The following is a 15,214-nucleotide window of genomic DNA, read 5'->3' as shown; positions in this document are numbered from 1 at the left end:
AAAGCGATGCATCAGGGATATGAGAAAGAACAAAAATAAAGAAAAAAGTCTGAACCCATGCTGCACTTTTTCATGTTTTCATTTCGTTGCTTTGCCTATTCGTTTTCAGAAAGGAAGAAAAATATTGTGTGTTACTAATAAAGTGTGAAATCAAGTATGTAGAAAACAATACTTTTTTTCTTGTACTGGTGGATTGCTTCATCAAGAATTGTAGAGCGCTAGTTTTTGAGCCGGCTGCTACGAGCTTAGATAATTAGGTTCTCGTCAGCCTGTCGCTTTTTTGCAACATTATTTCCTTTTCAGTGCATTGTAGCCGCCTATTGCACCCCCCTCTCCCCTAAAAAAGTTTCTGCATGATTTATTTTGTCAACAACGTCCTCTCTCTTAATTCTGCACTTCCCGTTGTTTTGCGGTGCCTCTGGGATTCACCCCCGTTTGACCAAGTGATGGTAACATCTCATGATGTCACGATGAGAACATACATTTCGATCTTTGATTTTATTGTTACGTCATATGATGACGTCATCGCGTTGTGATCCTTTCCTGCATCTTTTGTGTTGACGTCGCAGCCGACAGTCCCTATTCAGGTTGCATATGAGGCAACTAGACGGAAGAGATCAGAAAACATTTATTGTAGTGCAAGTCATTCTTATTGGAGGTGCCTTAGTTGAAGGTACCGCTGGCCATAGCCATCGATTCAACCTGGTCAGTAAGCTCTTGCTGCTCGGTCGTTTTAGGGATGCGCAGTCGCACCTCACGCTGCTACAACGTGTGCCTTGGTGCAGTCTTAATAACTCGATCTCTTTGATATATTTCAGAGAGGCAATTAACAGCACTGGCTTAAGCCGTTAGGAACCTGCCAGCAATCAGAAGTCCTTGTTTTTCTCGTCTCGTGTTTACCGACGCTTGTTCCGCATCTGTTAGTCCGCTGGCACTTGCAAAGGAACTGACATTCCCGCCCGCACAGCGAAGATACCTGATATAGTTTTGGGTGGACTTTGTGATGATAAAGACTGCTTGCTACACTCAAATTTATTATGCCAAAGTTGCATTTTGCACAAAAATAAGTTAGCTATATCTGAAAATTGGCTCTAATGGTTTTTTCCTAACACTATATTGCGTGAGTATTTCCTATTTACTTTGTTATAACCGATATTTCCTTATATCCGGGGTCATTATGTTGTGGTTTGAGTGTATTTCTCTTTGCAAGAGCGGACATGGGCATCTGAATGTCACAAACAATGACGAATTCTCTGCGAGCATCCATAGCTGGTACAACATAATAATATGGTACATTCACGTTTTGCGAGCGTGTCTAGTTGACGTGGGTAAGTAACTTTGCGTCTGACCAAGACAACCTCGTGCTTACTCATGGTTGTCGACGACGCCCTGTAACTAATAAGTGTACGAGGGAAGTGTTCCTACGATCCGAAACACCTGGACCCTTCCAGACGCACTCTCCCAGCTGCGGGAAGCACCACAATTGAAAAAGAATGCTGAGAGCTTTGACGGATAGTGATGCAGCGCCAAGGCTGACATTTCTTCCACAATCGATAGTTTTGCCTGTTTGGACAGGCTACGCGGCTGACTGGTCCCGTAGCCTGCCCGAACATTATCATGACGGTACTATAGAGGGTAGGTGACGCCAAATAACGTGATGCCGTTATCACACGACTTCATCGTTCGGTTAGAGAGGCAGCGCGAAAACAGGTTATATGCAGGAAGCTCGCAGTTCTCGTGATGCTAGATGTAAAAATCGAAAAAAAAGTTTATTATGAAGGTTCAAAACAATGTTGAGCACAATGTCTTCAGATTCTAGCATTGTAGCCAAATGCAGAGATTTGTACCATTCGCGACTTCATCGAGGCAGGAACGAATTTTCGTTGAAAGGATGATTGAGTAAGTAACCCCCTCTGTTGCTCTCACTGATAAAGAAAAATTGTATTTGTGCTTGTCTACGTTATGAACTTTTGTAACAGCATTGTATTCTGAGTATGGCTGTTGCAACATTGCGTCACTGTATAAAATCAAAGGCCTTCCAAGGAAATAAATTGTTGGCAGATCAGTGCTCTGCGTCGTCCCTACTATCCACTTTTATCGGTTGCATTGATTTTCACTCACAGACACAATGACCAACATGACGGGACGCTGGTTAAATGACAAAGAAATATCAGGGTGAAAGTAAGTCGAAAAATTTCAACCTCACTTATTGGAAGCTACGCTGTTCTTGCGCTTTGTTGGTTTTTCTAGCAAGCTATCCGACCCCTTGTTGCTTGATCATAAACCTAGTAGACGACTAATTACAGTGACAGTGAGTAACAAGCGAGACGGACTTTCAGCAGTTTTCATTGGTGCACCAACACCGCGTAATATTTCTTTACTGGTGCCTCGTCCGAGCACCGTGGCTCATTTGTAATGTTCTAGCCAACTCCGCCACTGTTACGGCAGACCAGTAATCTTTGTTCACTGACGAAGCCATTAGGTCAAGCCAGATATAACTGCTCGATGTAACGGCCATGTCTCTTTCTCTGCGTACCACTTGAACCATACGCTGTTGTGGATAATTTATGACGGACAAAGAATTGGTGGACGCATATTTTGTGTTTCGACGGTCTTTTAGTTTGCGTGGTGGCATTTAGTGAACGCTTGTTCTATAGCAGCTTTCAATATGCGAACGAAACAAAGCGTTAATAACGTTAAGAGCGTTAAGAGCGTTCATGAAACAATGAACGGCACTTTGAGTCCTAGCAAGCTCTTGCTATGTTATTGTAGGCGCTCTTCCAATGTGAAAGTCAACACCTTTTGTGCAGTCGTCGGCAGAAGCATGTCGACATGTGCCGGAAATGTGTCCGTTTGCCGCGCTTCATAAGCGCTACGAATCTTCAACTCCAATCATCTATATCGATGTCCCAGAATACTCACATCGTCCTGCCTTTGCGGTGGCTGTATCAGACAATGCCCAGTAACTTTTTTGTAGCGCCACCTTCAACTGAGTAGCTCAACCAATCGAGGCGGAAGAAGCAGCAATTGCGTTAGCGATTGCTCCCGCCCAGGTGGAGTACATCTTCTCATATTCAAAAAACGGCCATTGGTAATTGTATTACTAATGGTCATGTATTACCATTGGCCATTGGTAATACATGCACCCGCACACCGCATCTTGCCATTCCCTTTCCCCCTCCTAAATAAATAATCACCATTTCATGGGTTCCCACGCATTGTGGCCATTCTATAGCAATACAGCTCGTGATGAGCAAGCCCGAGCACTCGTCAACCGGGCGGTGGACGGTTTGCCTTCCTTTCACAGTGCGCGAGAGTGCCTATTCACATACCGGGAGATTACATTACCGCAATGCCCGCGCGATCTACCCACCAGACCATAAATCACTGTCCCATACGGATCAAATTGTTTGGCGCTGACTGTCACCTTGATTTACCCCTTTATACATTCTAAAATTCACCCGCATGACACCTGCCCCGCCGCAATGGTCTAGTGGCTAAGGTACTCGGCTGCTGACCCGCAGGTTTCGGGAGCGAATCCCGGTTGCGGCGGCTGCAGTTCCGATGGAGGCGGAAATGTTGTAGGCCCGTGTACTCAGATTTGTGTGCACGTTAAAGAGCCCCAGGCAGTCTTCATTTCCGGAGCCCTCCACTACGGCGTTTCTCATAATCATATGGTGGTTTTGGGACGTTAAACTCCACATATAAATAAATCAATCAAACCCGCATGACACCTTACTTCAGTGTGGCCTTTGCTCGAGTCCACGAGCCGACTTTTGTCATACTGATAGAACTTGTCCAAACAAGCCGAATCCTCCCTTTGCGGGGGCTGAGTGACAGGGGCGATGGGAGGCTGCTCTGCGCAACTCACGACCAGACGACCAACACCGGATCACACGCTGGGCCATAGGGGTCACCGAAGCTAACGAACTTTCGGCGACCTAGAGCGGCCTGAGGGCTCATCGTCTTCTTCCTTGACCCCATCCCACTACCTCACCTGACTCATTTGTGACGTCATTAAAGTTGTTTCTTCCTCCTTGGTGTGGGAGCCCGGGTGTGTTGCTTGGTGTCGAGTGGTCTAGCAGAGACGGCTGTGTGTCAACGATGTTTCAACGATGTATTAACGATGCACGGTACGCTGCGGAGTGGCAATAGAACAAATTAAATTAACTATTTTTTTTGCTGACGCTCTTGTTCACAGTTTTGCTCGCGACTACACTTCCATCTATGGGAGACGACCGCGACACAAGCACGACGGTTTAGATCCTATAGATGGTTTCCAGGTGACAAGCGTTGCACCTCAGAAAACTTCTTGTCACCTCATTTACCAGCTCCTAACGTCATAACTTAAAGCACGTTTTCAAGTTCCTTTGAAATTTAAGAACTGTCTCTCTTTAGTTTTTCAGATAAAAGGAACGTGCGAAATGTTCAAGGAAACATTTTATAAACTTTATGTAGGTAAAAAGAACATTTGAATATATTTTGCCAAATAAGGGAAAGAAAGTGTAGAAAATCAGCGGGCTATTTTTGAAAGCTCTTCTTGCCCACCGATGCTATTTTGACACAGTGGTGGACGAAACCGGATGTCACCAAGGGGCTTTGTGAACAGTGAAAGGGTCTATAGGCTTTTGTTGGGTAACTTCGTTCGTCATTAATAGAGCAAAAGATGTTCAATTCAAATTGCTGAACGTGAACTGGTTAGGGTGATCACGTGTGTTTACGGTGGGTTTAGGAAAAACATTTAACGATATAGAGTACGTGGCACTCTATTATGGGAAAGCAGAAAGCCATCCCAGGTGATAAAATTCTCCAATTCAAAACCGAAGAGAAAGAAATTGCATCAACGTGACAAGTGCAACGGGCAGTCAACAGGACAACACAGCGCGCCATCTAAAGCAACGCCTGCCAATGCTGTATACGCTAGCGTTCCGTTTGTATAAATAAAATATAACAGTATTATTGAGGCCACTCTCTAGAAGACGCTTGATACAACAAGTTATTTAGAAAGAAGTGGTTAAGAATTTATAGTATTCTGTAATCTAGCACAGGAGAGCTGAAAGCCGTCTCTGGGACCTTGCACTTTATGAGGCATTTAGAAAAAAAAATTTCGACGATTCAGAAATCAATGTACTCTCCTATGGGAGAGCATCAAGCTGTTCTGGTCATAGAGGAAAAAAAAAAGGGGGAAGCGTGACGTCACACGGGCAGCTTTGGCAAGCCGTGCCGTTTTGAAGCCAGCATTGTCAGCCCAACACGTGACCTTTTGCGCGAAGTCACGCCACAAACGAGGCTTGCCGATACCTCGGAGTACAGCGCCCGGTAGCTTTTAATCAAAATGCGCTGGTTCAGCGCAGACCAGCCGGCTCACGCAGGTGGTTCCAAGACGGAACAGCACCGAGACTACTGGAATGTACCGCAATCTCTGACGTTTTGATCTCTGTGGGCTGACAAGGTGGGCTTCACTTGTGTGACGTTATGTTCTTTCTTTTCTTTTTCTTCGATCATGGTTCCGGTACACGAACACTGAGTAGACAACAATAACGTGATCTCTATATGGCTGGACAGACCTACGCCACTTGCGAGGTGTGCTTGGAAAAAGTGGTGAATGATTCAGAGTACTTGGTACTCTACTATGGGAGAGCAAGAGCGGTCTCCAACATGCACACTCCACTGTGTTTAGAAAAAAAAGGTTAATGATTTAGAATACTTCGTACTTTACTGTGGGAGATCACATAGCCGTTCCGAGGTCTCGACACATCGAGTGTGTTTATAAAATGTTTTTAACGATTTAGAGAACGAGGTACTCTACTATGGGAGAGCATGCAGCAATCTCTATGAATTTATGGCTGTCAGTTATTTACGTCACGTGAGGTCTAAGAAACGCCTTTCAGCTACTTTTGAATACTTTGCTGTTGTTTGTGTTATAATCGCTCATTCGAATTTCTCGCGACCTCGTTGATGTCTCTCGTTTTACTTTTAAAGTGTTCTATATAATTTCGCGAAAACGTTTCCTCTGTCGCGAATCAATTTCTTCTCACCTACTTTTTCCTATTTGCATTTCTACTTTTTACTACATTGTTCTTGCACTTGACACTGGAAGTGCTTTTCGCTAACGAACCAACTCCTGTCAGGCGGGTATTGTGAGAACAAACACAAAAAAATCCTGTTCGAAATCTCTCCAGATTTCGTGGGCCTACGCCAACAAACTCCGGACGGGAGTAGCTCTCACGTCATTTATTTCTATATTTTACGGATTCACCAAAAACGAGACAAACAGTTTCCTTTGAAATTTGACGAAAAGAAAAATAGGGAACTTTGTTAGCTCCGGCTGCTTCGCTGTGTAGTCGGACCAGCACAGTCCAAACAGTGCTCAAGTTGGTTGCAATGACCATTCCTTCCTTTGCTCCCACCATTCGGTAAGCCTATATAATATGTATGAAAGACTATGTATATAATATGTATGAAAGCTTAATATGTATGAAAGACTGTTGGTGCTCTATCCACCAACATTCTTTACCAGCTTTTTATCCAGAGTTGAAACTGACAGAGTGACAGCGCTGTGACCATTATCTCCATAAAGCGTGGTGTATAGGGTATCATGCAGTTGCATACAGCAGATGCTTGTACAGCCTGGAAAGGTGCGGTGTCAGTTTGTTGTACTCAGCTGGTGCTGACGCTGTCTGCTGAAGCGTAAGAAGCTTTTGCGTACATTAGGGGCCAATATACCTTAACGTATACGTGTCAAGCTGTTATGTACGAGTGACACTGATGTGTACAAGTTCGTTAAAATCTTCCCTTTCGCTGGCATTGCCTCGGTTCTTCTCGCTGACACCTGCCTTCTCACGGGATAAGTTGAGTTACTGGGACACCAGGGTGATGTTACTCAAACACTATAAACTAGACTGTGACAAGGCACAACTGCCTCTGGATGAACAGTCAAAGCTAACAACGAGAGAGAGGCAGATAGGAACCGGTGTTGTGTGACTCGGCAGCCGTGTAGACAGAGACGAAAGTCATTTGAACAACGAACGACGAAAAATGCCCATTTCCCCAAACCCAGTCGTAAATATGTAATGTAAACATTCAGTAGCAGTTTTTAAACATTTGCTCCATCAAAATGTTGATATTGAACCTCTTCTATAACTGTTTGTGGAACCAAAAAGTGGAATTCTCAGTGTTTGCGAGAAGTTCAGTGACAATCAGTCCCACCGAACCGAAAAGAGATGAAGCGTGACCGAACTAAGGGGACCATGTTGCGCGCCGAGCTCGAGAAGCTGAGCGAGGAGCTCATGCTACCGTACCGTACCAGAGGCGGCTTACACATCGTGAAAGCAAGAGATGAATCGGAAGCAACCACCAAAGAACTGAAGCTACAAAAATTGCGTAACCCTTAAGTTTGCCTTTGAGATTTGAACGCGACAGTGAAATCCGGCCCCTAGTGCACCTTTCAACCACTAAGACGACACGAGCTCTTTAACGCTATCGCGTTAAAAAGTGTTAGTCGAGCAGCACGTGAGCGTCTACGACTTCGCCAAAGAGTACGCAGGCATGCGGAAACACTAAGCGCTCATCTCACGTAGGTAGACCGGAGTTGGGTGCTTGCAACGAAAGGGAATGCCCGGTGGAGCACATCACCCTTATTCATGTTTTGTTACATTCACACGCACCCACACATACACGCGCACAGTATATTGGACCAACGCGCGCTATTGTCTTCGAACGGGCTCGTTTTCGTCGTGACACCTGTCTACGAAAATGCGTTAAAGGGGCCCTGAAACACTTTGTCAAGTAACCATGGAATGAATTGACATGAAGAGCTTATTGCCTCACGAATTCAACGCCACAAAAATTTTAAGAATTCGTCCAGTACGAGTGGAGTTACAAAGGTCTGCCGCATGATGCAATTGCATTATCTCTTCTCTCGTGCCGACGAAAGCGCTGGAAGCTAAGCAGCTAGGTGTGGAAGGGCAAAGAAGCTACTGCGCCTCGTGACATTGAGCACTTAGTTTTCTTCGAATGCGCGGCTTTGCCAGTGTGGTCACGTGCGCACGCGTGGACAAGTCACGGCCTCCCGCGGCTATCTCAGTAACTTATTTTTCGACCACAGACGCGCAGACAATTTTTCGCTGTCAACCAAGGGGACCGATCCTGTCGGCGGATTTTCTGCGACACGAGCTCTTTAACGCTATCGCGCTAAAAAGTGTTAGTCGAGCAGCACGTGATGGTCTATGACTTCGCATAAGAGTACGCAGGCATGCGGAAACACTAAGAGCTCATCTCACGTAATTGATTGCTTTGTGGGTTTTAATGTCCCAAAACCACCATATGATTATGAGAGACGCCGTAGTGGAGGGCTCCAAAAATTTGGAGCACCTGGGATTCTTAAACGTGCACCCAAATCTGAGCACACAGGCCCACAACATTTCCGCCTCCATTGGAAATGCAGCCGCCGCAGCCGGGATCGCTCAGCTAAAGTCAGCTGCACAGTGTTGTTGCGTGGGCTGACATGTAGGGGAGGCGAGGCTCGTCAAGCAGTCGTTAATGACTGCTTTTTTCTTGCCATCATCAGTTTTTTTTTGCCCGTAAAAAAACTGGAATAAACTGATTGAGCGACTGACTAAAAAAAGAAAAAAAAGAAAATGTAAACTTGAGTTGGGTGCTTGCAACGAAAGGGAATGCGCGGTGGAGCACATCACCTTTGTTGTCCACCAGAAACGCAGGGGCCCTCAAGCTGCCCAAACTGGAACCACAAACGTTCTGCGCTGACCAACTTGAAGAGACCCCCAATAAACACGGGGCCTTTTCAAACACCGAACGTCTTTGTACTAGAGCCTGGTGTCGACGGGCACGATGGCAGCAATGGTGAGTGGGATCCATGGCAGTAAACATAATTAGAAGTGTAGCATAGAGACATTGAAGGAGTGCTTCAGCCGACGAGACGTGCCCGTGCAGGAACACCTCGCTCGGCCACTGAACCTGCACGCAGCTGTAATACAGAATGAGGGGAACGCACTCTGCCGTTCACGCAACAAAAGCCACAGAGAACATTGTGTTCAGGTGTTCGAGCTCGATGAGATGCACCAACAAACAAGCGTGATGAAACGACGTAGCTTATCTTGCCGGAGTAAGTGGTGTACGATTGGCCGATGGGGATTTTATCGCCGACCCACAACGAGCCCACGAACATGGAGTAAGTACCGACATACATCAGAGGAACATGAGCTTTCAAATCAGAAATATTCTGGAAGCGTTAGTCGCAGTGTACCATGACCTTGGATGGACTCTACAACGCCCAGTTTTAAAGTTAGTCCGGGCAGTGTGTTGCTGCATGGTGGCCGTCCGACGCCCAAGTGTGGCCGAGTCTCGCCCAGCCGTTCCGAGAAAATCTGAAAAATTTCCGGAAATTGAGAGCCCCGGAATCACAACAAACAACTTTCCATCGTGAGACAACAAATACGTGACACTACCTCTTCCTTGTTCATTGCGTTGCGCAGGCAAGGGTTGTGAAGTAAGCCTTCACAGGAAGCCTCTCGGCCAGTCTTCAGAAAATGACGGGTGGTCACACGAAGACGCCCAACCTAAGCGCCAACTCGCTGACAGCAACAAATGGCTCTTATGGCTAAGAAACTCGCGCGTTCATAAACGCATCGATAGAAATTGTCTCACTTATGCGTCATTCACTGGAAAATTCGGAGTGACCCACGAACTTTGCGCCGGAGCACTCCACTTTGGCGGAAGGCAACAGAAGGGAATCTACCAATGAAACACACGTGCTTCCTCTTGAGTAATGGGCAGGGCCAGATTGGAACACGATGCGCGCGTACTTCATCTTGCTTGAGTGAGCACGCCGGGCACAGTGACGCTAAGCTAACAAAACGTGAGCTCCGACGCGAGGCGCAACTGGCGCGAGCGGCGTCCGTTGGCGCGCCCGAGGTTGGCGCTGTTTCAAGGCAGGGGGCGCTCGCGAATTCCGGTCGAATACGCCGATTTTTGCGGAGTAGAAAAAGTTGGCCCGTGGAGTGGATCTCGCGAGAGAGCTGCTTCAGATCTACCAATGGAACACACAGGGAGCACTCTCAATCTGCCAAAGAAATAGACTTGCTCCGCATGGAGCAGAAGAAAGTGTTACCGGAAGTGCTCTGAATCTGCCAATGAATGATACCATTAATTTGGAAACACTAGTATATAAGCAAAGTGCTCATGCTCTTTGCGATCACACCACCCTGCCGCGCCGACAGCAGTGAGGGAGCTACGTGCCATTGATACGGTGTTTTTACGGGGCGGCTTCCAGTCAAGACAGATTGGGAACATTGGGCGAATCATAGTAGTCCTTAAGGGTACGAGGGGCGCAAGCGCGTCTTGCCGGTACGCATGCCTAGGGGATCCAACTTACAACGGCCTGTTGAGTTCGCCCACCCATACAAGAAAAGAGGTCAATGTTCTACACTCATTCAGCGGGAAGAATGTTGAAAAGGGATGAGTGCATGTCCTGTCTTCTGCGGCTTGTCCCATGTTATCCGTTAGCATGCTATCCTTTCTGGTCTAAGAGAATGGTATATATGACTTTTCCTTTCCCGCGAGACGTCAATGCATCTCTGCAGATGCATGTCTCCCCACGGAAAAAAAGGGTGATTGCGACACATGCGTGGTGTTCGTGAATGGGGTGATGATCAGGTCCGTACTGCCTATTTGCTGGACCGGACTGCGTAGCTAACAATAGTGAGAGAGGAGGAGAGGGAGTGGCCGGTGCTAAAGAACTCGACGGCCGTAAAGGAGCGACAGAATGTCGTATAAAAAATAAAACGAGATCCTGAACTCTCTAACCGAGTTTAGTATGTGTAAAAACATCTTGTAGCAATTAGAATCTCCAGCATCCTTGAATTATTGACAACGACGTCTTTATACTAAGACTAACGTATAGCGCATAAGGATTTGTGCCCAGTATGCGCTTAAAAAAAAGTGATGCAGTGCATCATGCTGTTGCATACAACAGATGCCTATAAAGCCGGATGGGGTGGTTCAAAGTGGCACAAAAAGCATCCTTATGCACCCCGATGTAGTTTCTGAGGTTGTTTGGCCCTGATACAGCCTGGATCAGTGGGTCGTTTCTCTGTGCAAGTGCTTTTTCTGAACATGTGCCATGTTCAGAGCACTTGCGGAAGCCAGTGGGAGCCGAGGCTTGCTGAATCGTATACGTCAATGTCTGCGTGTATTTATCATAGGGTGCTCGTATTGCCGAAATAAAGTGGCTTACTTATCAAAACTAGCAGATGCCGTGTACGAATGCAACCAGTGAGCGAATCTCCATGGAAATGGGATGCAATTGAGTATGCGCCTGATCCCGCTGTTGGTTTTCATGAGGGTGGGGAGGGGGCATTTGCTACGCTCGGTGGCAGGAACGACAGAGCGAGTTATGTGAGGCCCGCGCGGCGAAGCGCGAGACATCTACAGAGCGTGCTAAGCTTTTTTAGGGGCGAAGCTCCTTATGGCGTGGCTTGTGCGTCCCTCGTAGTACGTAACCAGCAGTGGAACATACCCGAAATAGCGGTCCTTACGATTTTGACCTCCTAGGTGGTTCCGGTGAGAGATTTCTTCTGTGCGTTCTTGAACAATAAAAGATAGTGCTCAATGCACATGTTAATGGCTGCTAAGGGGGAATGAGAGACGGGAGCATTCGGCCTTTAGGTAACGCGCACGCTGCGATCCCCATTAGCAGCTATTGGCATGTACATTGAGCACGATCTGACAAGAAAGGGTTGCTACGTTATACTCGCTGGGTGTAACCTCCTTGGTTTTAGAAAGGTTTAACGAGCGTGGGGCCGCAGTGCCATGAATACAGTGAACTAGTATATACCATGAGCTCAAGGTGGTTAAAGGTGGGAAGTAAACCCGAAGCGCAAACCGTAAGAAAGTGTGCATGTGCCTCCTCCCGTTTAGTCCTTGAAATGTCCGCTGGATGGCGGTGCTTCTATATGGAGAATATATGTTGAAAAAGAGCGAGATGGTGATTCTTGGAGTGCTGAATAGATGGACGAACGGACACATAGACAGATGCATGGATGGACGCATGAACGGACGCAGGCGCGGATGCCTGGACGAACGCAGGGACGGACGCACGAACAGACGCACGTACGGACGGGTGGATGGACGCATGGATGGTTACACAGACGTACGCAGGAACGGACGGAAGCAAGAACGAATGGACGGACGAATGCTTCGCCCCACTCCCCATCATTCACTCCTTGGATATGGCGCCATTTTTTTTTCTCGGCGCACTTGTTCAGCGCAAAGAGCTTCGACGGTGATGGCGGCGGTAAACGCGAGGTGCGGGATTAAGGAGCTTCGCTTCTGAAAACGCTTGAGCCTCACCTTTAGGAGTAGAACATGATAACTTAGTTGGGCCACATGGGCATTGCGTTCTCGACTGCTTGCCTCGAGTCTCAATGCATGCCTCTTCAGTGCATGCATTTGCAAGCAAACGCAATGAACGTCTGTGTGCATATAACTGGCCCTTTCAAGCTATCCTAAAATACCTACTGCAAATACATTGCGCAGTCACACCAAGGTTATTTTTAAAACCTCCTTGGTGCCTAGTAGGCCGCAGTTGATTCGTTTGCGAATCAGCGAAGTGCTCACTGCACGTCCGAAAGAAAACACGTGAACCTATGCAGCTTTTCGCTCAGTTGATGCTTTTGCTGCTGATGATGACGATTAAAGGTGGCTGAGTTCTTTGCGATGGAGGGGGGGGGGAATTAAAACATCGATTTGTTGTGCAATCAATTTTGTTTAGACGCTTGGCGTGATTGTATGCTTTTGCCAAGCAATATGACACGCGTTAGGGAGGCAATTCCCACTTCGAGACAATATGGCGTTTTTTTCGAAGTTGTTTCAAGCGATAGCGTGTTTCTGGGCAGGGATAGAGCATGCGTTTCTGACGAAAAAGGCCTGGGCTCGATTTTCACTTGAACCAGTTATTTACTTCGTTTGCACTTTTCTCAATTTTTCGGTCACGTACAACGCTGATTTTTCGCTGACAACAACCGACGCCGGCATTAGTGCGAGAGGAGCTCTTGAAGGCTCTCGCATTAAATTAAAACCATGCAAGGGGAGCATGTAATCAAAATTGACAGGTAGAAAGACGCCGACGCCAAAGCAGCCAGATGGTTTTTCGTCATGCATAAACAGGTACAAATGCGTATTTCCTGCTGTATTTCATACGTTAAAGAAAGCTTTTTCATTTTCGCTATAGCTACGAAAGATGAACAAAAACAAGCAAGAAAAAACACAATTTACCATTGCAGCTGCTGCATTATCGTCAAGTCACAAGAGAAAAACGATTTTGGGACGTAAATCAGCCGGGTATCTTTCCAGAACGTTTTGGTGAGGAATGAAGGTGAACCTTTCAAGCGTTCCCGATGTGTTACTCAAGCCCTAGGGGATTCGCGACGTGGAAGAGGGATGGAAAGAATGTCCTCAGGGAAGCAGGAGCTTAAAGTCAGTTTGGTATTTTGAAGTCTTCGCGCTGTGGGGGGGGAAAATATATTCGTTACACTTTCAGGACAATAAACAAAAGATATAGTACTTCGAATTAAAAAGGGTGGAGCGAAGTTTGATGTTATCGCTGATGGAGCTGTTATTTTTTTCTTTTCATTTTCTTGCTCTTTTGATACTGCCATGTTGTAATAAAAGTATAGTCCAAAATAAGGAAAGTAATGTTCGCAGGACGCTTTTCACAATTAACGAACGTTAAACAAGCGACGTAGAACGCACTTCATCTGGATGTTGCACTTGTTGACAATTGAAAGCTAAAACCTGTGGAACACTCTGTAATACTATATAGTTATAAAATTAGGGTCCTTATTCATACGAAGCCACAGCGTGAGAGACACGCAAAAATTTACCCAAGTGTTCCTTTTTTATTGCTGGGATTGGAAGGAAAGGTTGGCAAATAAATAAAGCATAGGCTACCTCTTCAATAGACCAGTGCGCACAGCTAAGCGTTCAAACAGTAGGACATAAAGAATAAAGAAGAACAGATATGCCAAACAACGCCATCCCAGTGATAAAAGTAGCGTTTGCATTCCAAATAATAAATGTCCTCAATATTGTGTCCAATCACTTTACTTATGAATTATGCCATATTACTAACATAACTGCCAGCACATTATCATTCGGTAGCCTGTCCCTCTCCCTCACCTAAAGCATTTGGACCTCGCGTTGATCGACCAACCTTTCATGCAGCGGTGATTCGACGCCATGAGGTAGGCAAGTCATGTGACGTCGTGGGAACCTCATGATGACGTCACAAGTATCTGTGGTATGTTACATCGTTAAGACGTTACGCGATGCTGTCGCAACAAGAAGTCCAGAGTGATGCAAGTCCCTCGGTTATGGTACCACGCCAGTCTTGTGCTCGGAGTCTACCTAATGCCCTTGTTACACAAGCAGCCTAAGCCACAGTTAATTTAACCACGGCTAGATGCAACCACGGTTCACATATGTTACACAGAACACGAAGCTATGGTGATTCAGTTAACCGTGGTTGTAGAAAAACAAGCTTGGCAACCTTACTTTGGCGGTTGAATGAGCGAATCACGACTTCCATACAGGTGGCACTGGCCGCCTTAACCAAGAATGTTTTTGCGCCATTTAACACCATGATTGCTGCTAATCACGGTTACTTTTCCTGTGTAACAAGGGCGTAAGACCTTCACCAAATAACTGTATTTCCAGTGTTCAAACGATCGCTGCCTGAGTTGGGTGTACCACCGGAGAGCCTTTTTTCTATCTTCAGCAAGGGTGCCAATATACGTCCCCTAGAATTTAATTGTTCAGCAGTTTCATTAGTTTAAAATACAGGAAAAGAGCCCTTCGAATCATTTTCGTACTTTCGTAGTTATAGGCGGCATTGTTATATACATGGCAATAAACAGCAACAGGACGCTCATTTTATTTCTTAAAGGGTGCAATTGTTAATACCTCGCTGGCACCTCCCTTGGTTGGGCTTGGTGAAGTTCTGGCGAGATACTCACAATCGTGCACTCTGGGCCTTTTTACCATAAACGTTTCTAGCCAGGCGACGTCGAGTGAACTCGTGCCTTTTGTAGTCCTAATGATTTATTTCGCTCACTCACTCAAACATACAGGGGTGACTATGTGTACATAGCCAGATAAAATACTTAATTTGTATGTTCCGTGTGTTGTTTGCCAATTA

Source organism: Rhipicephalus microplus, chromosome 6 (assembly GCF_043290135.1).
Source record: "Rhipicephalus microplus isolate Deutch F79 chromosome 6, USDA_Rmic, whole genome shotgun sequence".
Lineage (NCBI taxonomy): Eukaryota > Metazoa > Arthropoda > Arachnida > Ixodida > Ixodidae > Rhipicephalus > Rhipicephalus microplus.
Note: the sequence above shows the minus strand (reverse complement) of the source record.